This window comes from Aegilops tauschii, chromosome 1 (genome assembly GCF_002575655.3).
Source record: "Aegilops tauschii subsp. strangulata cultivar AL8/78 chromosome 1, Aet v6.0, whole genome shotgun sequence".
Taxonomy (NCBI): Eukaryota; Viridiplantae; Streptophyta; class Magnoliopsida; order Poales; family Poaceae; genus Aegilops; species Aegilops tauschii.
The window spans coordinates 191,098,871-191,112,804 of record NC_053035.3 but is presented as its reverse complement, the minus strand read 5'-3'; positions in this window follow the sequence as shown (position 1 = coordinate 191,112,804).

The window sequence follows — 13,934 nt, the reverse complement described above, 5'->3', positions numbered from 1 at the left end:
GGACTCCGCCGAGAAGAGACCATCACGGCTACACATGCAGTTGATGTATTTTAATTGGGTCAAGTGACAAGTTCTCTACAACCGGACATTAACAAATTCCCATCTGCCTCATAACCGCAGGCACGGCTTTCGAAAGATAAAACCCTATAGGGGTGTCCCAACTTAGCCCATCATGAGCTCTCACGGTCAACGAAGGATAAACCTTCTCTCGGAAAGACCCGATCAGTCTCGGAATCCCGGTCTACAAGACATCTCGACAATGGTAAAACAAGACCAGCAAAGCCACCCGAATGTGCCGACAAATCCCGATAGGAGCTGCACATATCTCGTTCTCAGGGCACACCGGATGGGCAAGACGTCGGGTTGGCATAGACCCTGGTTGCCCAGGGGGCGCCGGACATCGCCCAGTTTGGGCCAACACTCGAAGGAGCACTGGCCCGGAGGTTTAAAATAAAGATGACCCTCGGGCTCGCGAAAACACGGGGGAAAAGGCTTAGGTGGCAAATGGTAAAACCAAGGTTGGGCCTTGCTGGAGGAGTTTTATTCAAGGCGAACTGTCAAGGGGGTCCCATAAATCACCCGACCGCGTAAGGAACGCAAACTCAAGGAACATAATACCGGTATGACAGAAACTAGGGCGGCAAAAGTGGAACAAAACACCAGGCATAAGGCCGAGCCTCCCACCCTTTACCAAATATATAGATGCATTAATTAAATAAGAGATATTGTGATATCCCAACATATCCATGTTCCAACATGGAACAAACTTCAACTTCACCTGCAACTAGCAACGCTATAAGAAGGGCTGAGCAAAAGCGGTAACTTAGCCAAACAACGGTTTGCTAGGAAAGGATGGTTAGAGGCTGACATGGCAATATGGGAGGCATGATATAGAAAGTGATAGGTAGCGCAGCAAGGCAATAGAGAGAATAGCTAGCAAAGCAAATATAGAAGTGATTTCGAGGGGTGGTCATCTTGCCTGCAAGGTTCTCAGAGTTGTCGAAAGCTTGATCCTCGTAAGCGTACTCAACAGGTTCCTCGTTCACGAACTCGTCTCCCGGATCTAGCCAAGACAAGAACACAAGCAACGGAACCACAATCAATCACGAGAAATGCACAAGCAACATGATGCAAAACATGTATGATATGCGAGATATGATATGCGATGCATATGCGTGCTCCGGAAGAAAAATGATGAACAAGGCAGTAACTTGGAAAACCAAGCATGCCACTGGAAAGATGAGATGATTTCGGTCGAAATCGATATAAAGATCACCGGAAACGGATGCACGGTTTGCAAATGGCAAGCAAAACATGAATGACACGAATCTGCGATTAACAGCAAGATAGCACTTAAAATACAACAAGTAGCAATGCTACAGCACTCCAACATAGCAACAAAGCATATGGCAGTAATCTACAGGTGATGCTTGACAAAAGATGAACACTGATCTACGGCTAGATCACAACATAACTAGCTCAAACAAGCATGGCAAAAGTGCAAAAGATAACAGGTTCACAGACTTGGTGAAATTACTGGACATGGCAGAAAACAGCATCAGGTAGCAATGTTCAGAGCATGAAATCAACATGCTACAGGAACTTAACATGGCAAAACAATACATGGCAGTATTCTACTAAACTCATATGACAAAAGTCCCTTACTGACCATAAGCCAAAAAGGACCAGAAGATATGATGGCAAGCATGTAAACATAGCAAGTTCCGTTAACAGGTTTCAGACTAGGCAGAAAACAGAGCATGGCAGAAACAATAATATGATGGCCTCTTGGTGAGCTTGATGCACTCACCACAAAGCAATGCGTGAAAAAACAAGCATACCTACAGCAATGTGGCATGTTTATGAAGCTATCCATGGCAAGAACAAAAGCATAGCATGTATGGAACAACTACAACAAGCTTGGCAAAATTGCATATCATGTTAAGAATCTGCCAGAAATATTTTATAGCAAAAGTAGAGCAAGATTGAGTCATGCTATGGCACTCCATAATTACAAACAAGGGCGGGAATGAATCAATTACAACAATATCTACAAAACACCCTTACTGAACATCTCCAAAATATGCATGGATCTCTCTGTAGCATCACATTTACATGGCAACAAAATAACAGCAGACAAAGACTTGGAGAAATCACTGTCCCTGAAATCAGAAACATTACGGAGCCTAGTTTGCATTCTTGTGCTAGTCACCACAGAGATCACAAAAATACATGGCATACACCCTTGGAAAGATGGCATGGCATACAACAAAACACATCTAGATCTCATGCCCATAAGATGCACAGATTAAATGATACAAAAATAACAAATCCCCAAGTTCTGCTAAGAACCAGCAGATAACAGCAAGTAGCACTCTTGCAACAGAGATTTTGGCATCAATATGGCCTCTAATGAACATGTTGCAATTGAACAAAATGAAGAGCATCACGAGGCGAACAATTTGACATATTATACGCACGAAACGGAGCTATATGCAGAAAGTTATGCAATGATGAACAAGGGCACATGCTGTAGAATTCTCAGGACTTGGAGGAATATTAGGGTTCGGGAAAAGTCAACGCATGAGTTCACCCAGATCGGATCGGGGCCGAGGCCGAGTGACGCTCGCCGGAGCTAGGGCGACGGGGCGGAGGAGGAGGCGGTGGCCGGCCGGAGGGGAGAGGGGCGGCGCCGTGCGACGGGAGGCGGCGGCGGCGCGGCGAGGAGGCGGCGGACGCCGGCGAGTGGCGGGAGGCAAGGCGGCGAGCGGCCGTGGCGGCGGCGCGGGGCGGCGGCGCAGGCAGGCGGCGGCGCGGGCGGCGTACGGGCCGGCGGGCCCGCGGCGGGCCGGCGCGGTGGAGGCAGCCGGGCGCTGACGTGGCGGCGTCCGGTTCGCCGGGCGCAGCGGCGGGGAGGTGTCCGGCGCGGACCGGACACGTCCGGCGGCGGAGAGGGAGCGGGGCTAGGGTTGGACTGCGAGCGTTTTTCGGGAGAGATGTATATTTATAGGTAGAGGGAGCTAGGAGAGTCCAAATGAGGTGCGGTTTTCGCCCACGCGATCATGATCGAACGACCTAGAGCATGGAAGAGAGTTTGGTGGGTTTTGGGCTATTTAGAGGGGGTTTTGCTGCAACGCACAAATGAACTTTGCGGTTACCCGGTTAACCGTTGGAGTACCAAACGACCTCCAAATGGAACGAAACTTGACCGGTGGTCTACCGGTAGTATACCAAGGCCACTTGACAAGCCTCGGTCCATTCCGAGAATGTTTGACACCCGCTCATGAAAGAAAACAAGAGGGGTGCACCGGAGGAGATAGGAGCGCCGGATTGCAAAATGGACAACGGGGAAAATGCTCGGATGCATGAGACGAACACGTATGCAAATGCAATGCACATGATGACATGATATGAAATGCATGACAAAACAAAATGCAAAACGAAAGACAAAACCCGACCACGGAGGGAATATCATAACACATAGCCGAAAATGGCAAGAGTTGGAGTTACAAATATGGAAAGTTACATGCGGGGTGTTACATAGATATGCCATATCTACTTAAATCATCTGTGAAGGTCAGAAAATAATGATACCCGCCGGAACCTCAACACTCATTGGACCGCATACATCGGTATGTATTATTGCAATAAGTCATTGGCTCACTTCATTGTTCCGGAGAATGGAATTTTAGTCATTTAGCCCATGAGGCATGGTTCACAAGTATCAAATGATTCATAATCAAGTGATTCCAAAAGTCCATCTGCTACTATCATCTTTCAATTTATTTTTCTCTAGGAACATATCAAAAGTAAACGGGGAGCTACATCGTGAGCTATTTATCCACAACATAATTTGCAAATACTATCGGGACTAAGGTCATGATAAATTAGGTTCAATTAATCAAATTACTCAAGAACTCCCACTTAGATAGACATCCCTAAGGTCATCTAAATGATACATTATCCAAATCAACTAAACTATTTCCGATCATCACATGAGATGGAGTAGTCATCAATGGTGAACATCTCTATGTTGCTCATATCTACTATATGATTCACGTTCGACCTTTCGGTCTCCAGTGTTCCGAGGCCATGTCTGTACATGCTAGGCTCGTCAAGTTTAACCCGCGTATTCCGCATGTTCAAAACTGTCTTGCACCCGTTGTATGTGAACGAAGAGCCTATCACACCCGATCATCATGTGGTGTCGCAGCACGACGAACTGTCGCAATGGTGCATACTCAGGGAGAACACTTATACCTTGAAACTTTGTTAAGGGATCATCCTATAATGATACCGCCGTACTAAGCAAAATAAGAGGCATAAAAGATAAACATCACATGCAATTGTTGTCTACTACGCAACCTTCTTCTTGTAGACGTTGTTGGGCCTCCAAGTGCAGAGGTTTGTAGGACAGTAGCAAATTTCCCTCAAGTGGATGACCTAAGGTTTATCAATCTGTGGGAGGCGTAGGATGAAGATGGTCTCTCCCAAACAACCCTGCAACCAAATAACAAAGAGTCTCTGGTGTCCCCAACACACCCAATACAATGGTAAATTGTATAGGTGCACTAGTTGGGCGAAGAGATGGTGATACAAGTGCAATATGGATGATAGATATGGGTTTTTGTAATCTGAAAATATAAAACAGCAAGGTTACTAATGATAAAAGTGAGCACGAACGATATTGCAATGCTAGGAAACAAGGCCTAGGGTTCATACTTTCACCAGTGTAAGTTCTCTCAACAATAATAACATAATTGGATCATATAACTATCCCTCAACATGCAACAAAGAGTCATTCCAAAGTCACTAATAGCGGAGAACAAATGAAGAGATTATTGTAGGGTACGAAACCACCTCAAAGTTATTCCTTCGGATCGATCTATTCAAGAGTTCGTACTAGAATAACACCTTAAGACACATATCAACCAAAACCCTAATGTCACCTAGATACTCCAATGTCACCTCAAGTATCCGTGAGTATGATTATACGATATGCATCACACAATCTCAGATTCATCTATTCAACCAACACAAAAGAACTTCAAAGAGTGCCCCAAAGTTTCTACCGGAGAGTCAAGACGAAAACGTGTGCCAACCTGATGCGGAGGATCCCTCGACTACCCCCACCGACACTCCATCACCACCACAAAGAACCAAGAGGGCCAATGACAAGAGCACATGCACGCAACATCGAGAACGAGGTCCATTCTATCCTCTTCGAGTTCCTTTCGGATTCACATGAGAATTGGGTTCTACCTCAAAGAGACTCGCTATGCATTCTCAGGCATCAAGAAGATGATCGTGAGAAGGAAAAGAAGGAGACTCGAGCATCCACAGAGCAAGGGAGAGGAGAGGAGAACGAGAAGAATGAAGAAGGGAGCAAGGAGGCGAAACCCCCTGGACACCCCGAGTGCCCAGCCCCCCCCCCCCCCCCCAACACCGGGTGCCCGGTCCCCCTCCCCTAGGCGCTGCTACGCCTGCCCCGGGTGCCCGGTCACTTGGGCTCGAGGTGCCCAGGCCCCTTGCCCAGCCGCCTGCCACCTCCGGGTGCTTGGGACTTGGGCCCCTGAGTGCCCGGCCCTTGCTCCGCCAGCCGCTGGGTGCCACCCCCGGGTGCCTGGCCACGCCCCAGCCAGTCTCCAGCTGCACCCCTGGGTGCCCGGGCCTTGGGCCCCCGGGTGCCCAGCCTCTCCCAGCCGCCCTGAGTAGGCTGGGTGCCCGGCCCCAGGTGCCCCGGGTGCCCGGACCCCTCTGGTCCTGCCGCGTGTGTTGGGCCTTTTGGTCCATGTATTCCCCCTCTCTCATCTTGTTTCGTCCCTAAACTATATAAGGTCATCCCCTAGGTCTTTTGGAGGGTAAGAAAAGTATTTTAGAACACCAAAGAGAGCTTTGCTCCTTGTATCCTCCTCCTCTTGGAGATCAAGACCCCTCTTTGGGAAGAATCCTTGGGATTATCAAGCCCTCCTCTTGGAGGAGATCAAGATCAAGACCTCACCTAGTGGGAAGAACTTACCTAGTGCTATTTTCCTTGAATTGTTCATGTAATCTTGTGGATCTCATGTATGCTACTCTAGTGGATGTGATATTTGGATTTGTTTGAGTGATTTGTTCCTTGTGTTCTTGAGTGTTCTTCGTCTTTTCTCCCTCCAAGTGTGAAAAGATCCCCTCTAGGGTTTCACCCTACAACATCATGGTATCATGAGCAAGGTTGATTCACATCTTGGAGACCCATCCCCCCATTTACTGGCTTGATTTTGTTGTTTTTCGTCCAAATTAGAAAATTGCCCACAAAAATAGCCCCAAATTTTTTTCTTGCATTTTGTTGGATCTTGTGAGATTTGGTTGTTTTGGTCCATGGATTTGATGTTTGGCAAGTGGATTTAGCCCCTCCCCAACAATCCCCACCCTTCCCACCACGAAATCCTCCGAATTTTGCATTTCCCCAAAATTTTCCGCCCAAATCGGAGACCACCGGGTGCCCGCACCTCGAACCATCGGGCACCCGCACCCCAGGCCACTTTCCCCTGACCGCCCCCCCCCCCAAATCAGCCCACTACCAACACCGTTTTGGCCATAATTTCCACCTCCCAAATCCGTTTTTCGTGTTCTTTGGCTTGTTTGGAAGCTCTTGACACCCCTCATCCACATATATCATTACCACCACCATTAGCCTCCATCCAAAAATCATCACAAAAACACCCACCTTCCGCATTTGACCGATTTTGAGTTGCGGTTTTGTTTCCTAAGGTGTTTCGGCTACTTAGGAACGTGTGACATCGACATCACCGCCATTCATCATCACCTCGGAGTCATCTTCACCGCTAACCGTAAGAAAGGACGGTAACCTCGACGACACTTACTCCTTGCCTTTGCTTTTGCATTGATAGCCCGAGCCTTTTGCATTGCTTACCCATCAAGACTAGCGAGTTGAGAATTGCCGGGCCACGCTATTGTGCACCGTAGTGATCTTGTTATCATCTTAGTGCCATAAGTCTCTCCCGTGCATATCTTTCATACTTGTCTCATGTCATACTTGGCTCGAGCATCAAGCATAGTGAAAAAACAAGCTTTTAAGCAAAAAGAGGAGACACAAGAGTGATAAGCAATAGCATTGAGCCATTTTGCATATCATCTTGGTCATCGCGTACATAGCATAGTCGGGATTGAAGACGACACGTTTCTCTTATAGGTTGGTGCACATGCGTATCTCGCCCATTTGAGCAATCGAGCTAGCGTCTCTCTAGCATTCGCACAACAAGAGCATTCTCCGTGGTTGCACATTTTGAGCTCACCCCTTGGTTGTGCGGATCCCATCTATCTTCCGTGTGTGTGTTCCTAGTGATATCCTTGGCTTTGATCTATTTGCTTTACTTGCATTTTTGTGAACCTTCTCAACCTTATCGATATCTTGACTAATATTTGCTTGAAATTTTCCACCATCCTAACCGAGCTACTCCATAAGCCTTTTACTTGTAGGTGTGAGAAACAAACCCGGTTCCAATTCTACTATTGTGTCATTACATTGAGTGACACTTGTTACATCCTCAATCCTCGAAAAAGGTAACTTCGTTATTGTTCTCTCTCTTTCCTACTCACCCCACTTGGTTATGATGGATAGGCCAAGTTCGTCGGCGAACCCGCTTTTCATGGAGCAAGATGGTGATAACGGCTTCGTCACCAAGAACCACTTCTTCATCGCGCAAAGAGCTCTCCATCAAGAAAATGAGGCCTTGGGTGAATGCCTCGACCGACTCGCCGCCGACGTTCGTCAAGCGGAAGCAAGGAACTGCAACTACATCGATGACAAGTTCACTACACAAATGGAAGAGCTCCGCAACATGATCGTGCGACGCCCGCCTTCCTCGTCTACTTCAACAAGACGGCGCCACTCAAGCCACCGCTCAAGTCGACACTCTTCGGACTACTCATCTTATGATACAAGTCCTCCCCGAGCTCGAGCCCCTCAACGTGATGCTCCCCAAGATCACCATTCTCAAGAAAATCCATTCCATGGCAATGGCTTACAAGACCGAGTTCGAGCACGTGAAAGGGCGCGACAACAAGCGCAACTACCAAGGGAGCAAGAGCAAATGCCTCCACAAGTGCTCGACAACAAACTCAAGACGAAGACGCCATCCGTCAAGACCAAGAGGAACGAGCGCGCCTACACCAAGAGGAGCAAGATGCCGAAGCACTTCGACAACAACAACTACGGCGAGAAGTTCAAGCTCAAGCGGCCCTAGACGCACTCCGAGATTCCACACGGGACGTTGCCCAACACGATCGGCAAGCACGTGAACAAGATGAAGCTCTTCGTCGAGAGATACAAGAAGAAGCCGCGAGATGCGAAGAGCAACAAGAAAGGCACAACCAAGCGCATATCCCTCGTCCTCCTCCATGCCAAGAGCGACATCTCGAGGAATGAGCATTTGAGGACCTTCCTCCACGACAAGAGCGATATCAAAACCGCTACTTCGATGAAGAACTCCGCTACGGCAAACTCAAGTTCACCATGCCCAAGTTCTCCGGAAGCAATGATCCCGAAGAGTATCTCTCATGGGCCTTGAAGGTGGACAAGATATTCCATCTTCACAACTACGACGAGGAAAGGAAGATCTCCATGGCCTCCCTCAAGTTTCAAGACTACGTCCTCATTTGGTGGGAACAAGTGATCGAGCGACGACATACAAGAGGCGAACCACCAATCACAGCTTGGACGGAAATGAAGGATCTCATGAGAGCTCGCTTCGTGCCTACACACTACACCCGTGATCTCTTCAAGAAGTTGCAACTCCTCAAACAAGGCACGAGACGGTGGAAGAATACTACCAAGAAATGGAGATTGCCATGATACGAGCCAACGTCAAGGAAGACGACGAGCAAACAATGGCACGCTTCTTGAACGGCCTCAATCACCCAATCAAGCGGATTGCCGACTTCCAACCATACTCAAACCTTCTCGAGCTAGTTCATCAAGCGACCAGGGCCGAGCGACAAGTCCAAGATGACTTCAAATACGCCAAGTACTCGTCCAAGACCTACGGCTCCTACTCTCAAGCTCCCGCGCCTTCGGCACCTCCTACCTCAACTAGAGCATCACCAAGTACCGGCGATAAGTCAAGTTCCAAGCAAGTTACGCCTTCCTCGACTCATTCCCCAGCAAGCACCTACAAATCCAAGACTCCCTCATCTTCGGCGCCACCAAACGACCCCGTCAAGACAAGTTCTTTCAAGTGCTTCACATGTGGTGGCCGAGGACACAAGTCCTTCGAATGCACCAACAAGAGAATGATGATCTTCAACGATGATGGCACATACGACTCGATGAGTGAACAAGAAATGGAAGCCATTGAGCACGTGGCCATGCACCGGCGCGTGAACGAAGATGAAGATGACCAAGTGTTTTGCTACAATGATTCAAGTCCCTCTCTCGTGGTCTCCAAGGTCTTGACGCTCCAACACCATCAAGATGAAGACCAACGGTGCCACATCTTCCAGACAAAGGCCAGCATCAACGGGCGTTCCGTGAAGGTCATCATCGACGGAGGAAGTCGTCACAACTTGGCAAGCGACGAGCTATGTTCCAAACTCCAATTGGTCAAGAAGAAGCACCCTCGTCCCTACAAGGTGCAATGGATAAGCGACTCCGGCACTATTCAAGTGGAGCATACGGTGCAAGTTTCTTTCAAGATCGGCGCCTACTGTAACATCCCAAATTTTCATTTTGGTATGTTATACATAGATCATCATTTCATATCATATTTTATTGCATTTTGACAAATCCTCGATAAATCCTAAGCAACTCAAGGACCCTCGGAGAGAGTTGGGGATTTTCTCGAATTTTCATATTTGATTTTCATCAAATAATAAGACGAGGATTTTGGTTTTAATTATTTTCTCTCCGGAAAAATATTTCTTTAAACAAAATATATGAGAGGAGAAAATATGACTTCTCCAAAACAATTGAAATACTGGAGGAAAAATGTTAAAATCATTTATTGGAATATATTCGGATTTTATTTGCAATTTTTATTGCATTAAAAATATTGCATGTTTTCAAAATATTTATTTTGTGTTAAAAAATGTTCACCCTATTCTAGATTATCTAACTAGACGGGGAAAATTTATTATATTTTTCTGACTTTTATTTATTTTTCTACGAATTTTTCCGCGGAACGTATTAAAAAAAACGCGCGCGCCCGCCGGGCCGAGCCCAGCCGCGCCAGGCCGCCGGCCCACCCCGCGCCTCTCTCCTTTCCGTGCACGGGACGCCGCCGCGCCGTGTCCTCCATGGACACGGGACCGAGCCGCCGCCGGAGCTTGCCCCCTCCTCCAAGCCGAGCTCCCCCCCCCTTTATATACCGAGCTCCCCCCTCTTCTCTCTCTCACCCCGCCGCCGCCCGCCTTGCCCGCCGCCGCCGCCGGAGTTGAGCACGGGAGCCGCCGCCGCCGCCGTTGCCGCCGCCCCCTCGCCGCCCCTCGCCCTCCCCGAGCACCCCGCACCCCGCCGCCCTCGCCGCCCCTCGCCCTCCCCGAGCACCCCGCACCCCGCCGCCCTCGCCGCCATCGCCGGAGCCTCGCCGGAGCCCCGCCGGAGCCGCCCCCGACGAGGTACTGCCTCGCCTCGTTCGTTGCCGGTTTTTGTTAAAAAAACCCTTCGTTTTAAAAAAAAACCCTAGATCGGTTTTTTTCGGTTTTATTATTTTGCGAGCGTTCACCGAACCGTTCGTTTTAACGAACGCGTTCGTTGATTTTTCTCTGTTAACGAACGTTCGTTCTTTAACCGTTCGCCCGTTTTTCTTTTTCGTCGGATTTTTCCGTTATTTTCTCAGATTCGATTTCTGATCGAATCTTCGTTTCTGTTTAACTTCTCGCTCGTTTATCGGAATCAGGTGATTCAAGCGCCTAGAGTTTCGTCTCGAAATTCTCTTTCCGTTTAACCTACTCAAACAAGTTTTTGCGATAGTAAAATTTGACCTAGATCCAGATTAGTAAACGAAGCTTGTTTCTTTCGCAGTTTGACTTTCGTTGCTTCTTTCGAGTTGATTCTTTTTGCAAACCGGAGTTCTTAAGTTGAACTTTCTGGTTGGATCTTTCATTCGAGTTTTACCTGTGCATTAGATGAGTACTGATTGTATGCTTGTTTGTTTGTGATAGAGTACCCGGAGTGTGCCGCTTGTTACTTCGAATCGCTAGGTTTTGCGGATCATCAGCAAGGCAAGTAACACTTTGATCATATACCTTCCATACCCAGTTTTTATTGCATTAGATCTATTCCTCAAACAATTGCATGATTAGGATCTAATTAAATTGTGGGTATTGGGAAGTAGTTGAGGTAGTGCCTATTACCTGTTTTACTTTCAAACCCTTGGGAGTTACTTCTACGTTTGCTATTATATTGCCATGCTATGCTCGTAGACGTGGATTGGGTTTGAGAGATTTCCATGACAGATGTGAGATTGTTAATTAATGGTTTACTTAAGGTGGCAACTAAAATTCACATCTGGGTGGATTGAGGTACCTGGGTATTCCAGGATTGCCTGTTTTTCTTTTGGACCGCCACCCAGGTTCAAAGGGATCATAAGATTATTCATGCTAGAAACTTCCGTGTGCAGCCGCAAGCTATTATGGGCTCTAGCATAGTTGATTAAGTTGTGTGAACTCTTACAGTGGTAGACTAGCAGATGTAGGGGAAAGTAGGTGTAACTGTCTACCCATACGTAAGGTGCAAACACTTCTGAAAGACTGTCTCGGTCATCCGTTTCTCAAACACCATGTAGTGCGAGAAATCCAACGGAGGAGATCGAGTCTTGTGGGGAAAAGTGCACAAACCTCTGCAGAGTGTACAAACTAATCATGGTTAGCCGTGTCCCCGGTTATGGACAACTTGAGTATCTAGTACTTGGATTATCATGTGAATCTCATCACTATGTTACTTCTAATTAACTTTGTTGGGTTATTGATGACATTTAATTGGGATTGAGATGCTGTCAACCATCTCAATGTTTCACAACCACCATGATAGTTAAATAAAAATTATTCCTTTGAAGTAGGATAAAATTGGCTTTTCGCAAAACTGTAACCATAGAGCTTTCCACCAGCCATATATGCATGTAGTATAGCATTATTATTGTTCATTATTCTCTATGTGTTACATTGCCAGCATATTCTATGTGCTGACCCGTTTTCTGGCTGCAACGTTTCATGTTGCAGACTTTTCAGACGACGAGTAAGGTGCCTTAGGTCGTGGTCTTATACTCAGTGATGCCGCTGGAGTTGATGGACTCACTTATCTTCCAAGTCTTCCGCTGTTATCGTTATTAGATGGCCTTAAGCCATATTTATCATACTTATTCTCTTTGGAGATATTCGATGTAATAAGTGTGTGATTGCTACTCTGTTATAAATCCTCCATTTGTACTGTGCGTGTCAGCATTACTGATCCAGGGATGGCACTGGTGCACAGCAGCACAGACCATTTGAGGTCTGGTCGCTACAAAGTTGGTATCAGAGCACACGCTGACTGTAGGACACGACCACTAAGCTTAAGCCCTAGAAAGCTTCTCTCTTCTCATTTCTGACCCCTCTTCACTTTCTACTCTTTTAGGAATGGCGAATGCAAGGAGCAAGTTCATGCAACCAGATGAAGACACGCCGTTTGGTCGACACTTGAAGGAAGTCACCAAGTACTTGAACATAGGAACACCATGCATCACCGGAACCTACAACGCCACATTACCCGAAGAGGAGAGCTGGAAGATTCAAGTTCTCATTCCAGGAAGGATGGTTTGTGCCATAAGATTGGTTTTCGAAGCACCAACTTGGAGTTTAGGGAAGAGCATGGCCGCACACATCGCCATGGGACGCATTGGAGAAGTCTATCACTAGGAGCTTAAGGATACAATTTATCAAATTTGTGGATGCCGAGACGCGCAATGGGAGATGATCAGAACCAAGAAGGATGGATCAATTGCAGCTTTCATCCAGGAGCAAAACCAACATATTCGTCGCCAGGAGAACCAGATGTGCACGGACAAGGAAGAACTGAAGAAGGCATTAACCAAGATCAAGGAGCTCCAATAAGAACTCAAAGCTACACGCGAAGATTATTTGGAGGAAATCAACGCACTAGTAGGGAAGAATGACGACCTGGAGAAGAAGATTGGAGTATTCATGGGAAATCCAGTGTCAAAAGCAGAAGTCGACGAATGCACTTGTCCGGATAACTACATCATCATCGACGACACCAACTCGGAACCAAGTGAAGATGATTGGGTTGATAAAGCCGGAGCAGACATCATGGAGTCTTCAACGGATTAGAATTATTTTATTAGACCACCATATCAGTAGTAGTTTTCCCCCATTTAATAGTATAGTTCAAGCACTCTGTAACGCTAGTTAGATCGATTGTTTTGCCTTGTTTGAATTGATTGAGTGATATTGATTGAATTTGTCTCATGAGCATATGGGTAGTGTTTTCTCTCTAGACCTCATTCTATTCTTAACTCTCATCTTTTCTAAACCTATCAGATGCCTCCGAGACGCGATACCGGATTTGTTTTCCCACCAGAGATCACCCAGTTGATTCAGCAACAGAATGCCCTGATGCAAGTGTTAGTGCAGAACCAAGGCAACAACAACAACAACAACAACAACCCACCGCCACCACCACCTGTTGATCACTTAGCCCGTTTCTTAAGGCTAAACCCGCCGGTGTTTTCCAGTAGCACCGAGCCGATTGTTGCAGATGATTGGCTCCGCAAAGTTGGAAGGGAGTTGACCACTGCAGGATGCACAGATGCGGAAAGAGTGCGTTTTGCCGCACATCAGCTTGATGGACCCGCAGCATCATGGTGGGAGAATTATACAGCCACGCACCCTATTGACACTGTCACATGGGACCAGTTTCAGCAAGCTTTCCGTACAGC